Source organism: Otolemur garnettii, unplaced genomic scaffold (assembly GCF_000181295.1).
Source record: "Otolemur garnettii isolate 467f Iridium unplaced genomic scaffold, OtoGar3 scaffold00009, whole genome shotgun sequence".
Classification (NCBI taxonomy): domain Eukaryota; kingdom Metazoa; phylum Chordata; class Mammalia; order Primates; family Galagidae; genus Otolemur; species Otolemur garnettii.
Genome location: NW_003852404.1, coordinates 36,497,480 through 36,499,308, shown reverse-complemented (window position 1 = coordinate 36,499,308; position 1,829 = coordinate 36,497,480).

Genomic DNA, 1,829 nt, shown 5'->3' with positions numbered 1-1,829 from the left:
CAGTGCAAAAGCTTTTTAGTTTGATCATATCCTAGTGATGTATTATTGGTATTGCTTCAATTGCCTGGGGGGCCCTCCTCATAAATTTTCTCCCAGGCTGGTTTTTTCAACTGTTTTCCCTGTACTCTCTTCTAGTATTTTTATAGTTTCATGTCTTAAGTTTAAATCTTTAATCCAGAGAGAATCAATTTTTGTTAATGGTGAAAGGTGGGAGTCCAGTTTCAGTCTTCTACAGTTGCCAGCCAATTTACCCAGCACCATTTATTAAATAGGGAGTCTTTCTCCCACTGAATATTTTTGATAGGCTTGTCAAAGATCAAATGATGATAAGTAGCTGGGTTCATTTCTTGGTTCTCTATTCTGTTCCATAAATCTACCTCTGTTTTTCTGCCAGTACCATGCCATTTTGATCACTATAGATTTATAGTATAGTCTGAATTCTGGTAACGTGATACCTCCTGATTTTTTTTTATTTCTGAGTGATGTATTTGCTATTTGAGTTTTTTTCATGATTCCATATAAAATGAAACACTTTTTTTCAAGCTCTTTAAAGTATGACAATTGTGCCTTAATAGGGATTGCATAAAATGTGTAGATTTATTTTATCTTTTTCTAACATCCATCTTATGTGTCAAAACTTATTTACTACAGGGAATAAATCTATAAAAGAAGTGATAATGAGATCACAATGATAAACTAGAAATTTTGTTGAAATTCAGAAAAGTATAGAGGACTTGTGATAATACTGGAAAAACAAACCAGAGAAGAGGTATCTATAAACTACACATGTACAAGAGAGGAATACAGAGGACATCTGAGTTTCTGAGAAGCTCCCAACTTCCCTTTCCACATGCACCCAATCTAAAGTAGGACTTGACAGTTTACATACTCTGTCCCATATACTTGTGTCTTCACATCTACTTTCTTATTCAAGGAATAGGCCAGTTAGAAAAACAGACCTTGAAAGTGGCAGAATAAAGAGACACTGAATGCTTATAGTATCAATCTAGTCTTGGGTCATAACAGTGAATGAATAATCAAAACTCTAGATAATTAACAAGCAACCATTAGCACAATAGACATATCACACAATAATAAAAATGAACAAACTAAAGAAATATGCAATAATATTAATTCTCTAGTGGGAAAGAATAAGGGCAGCTGGATTATTATCCACGTACTCACTTCCATTAGGTGTGCTAATATCTCTTAGAGGACCAAAAGTAGGAAATTGTGGGGTTCAATCTTCTGTATTAGATATCCACAAGCAAAGAATAATTGTATTTGTGTTAAGTACATAAATTTAACATTCTTTAATTGATAAGGTTGAATAGCTTCTCTCTGATATTTAACACTCTATTTCAGGAGCCAAGGTGATTTTCTTAATAACAGAATTCCTGGAATTCTTCTCTGCTCACTCAAACAGAAACCTGCAACATAACCTAGGGTATATGTGATGTGAGTATCCATCCTGTAAACCTCTCTTCACTGTATGATTTATCTTACTTGAGTTATTTTGAGGAGCAACAAAATTTTATCAATTCATGTATTTATAAAGTCACATGAAAGCATATAACCAGTAAAATATTTTCATTTTTTTGTGCTCTAAATATTCTAGAATGAAGGAATATATGATTAAAATTTCATGTATGATTTTGAATAAATACTTATATTTTAAATTTATCAAATTCTAACATTTTAAGTCATTAAAAATCTAGAACAATTGCAATTGCAAAAAAAAATTTCAACATGTACAAAATTGTACCCACATATGACCTACATAATTTTGTGACTATTTTATTAAAAAGATGAGAGAATTATCACAAGAT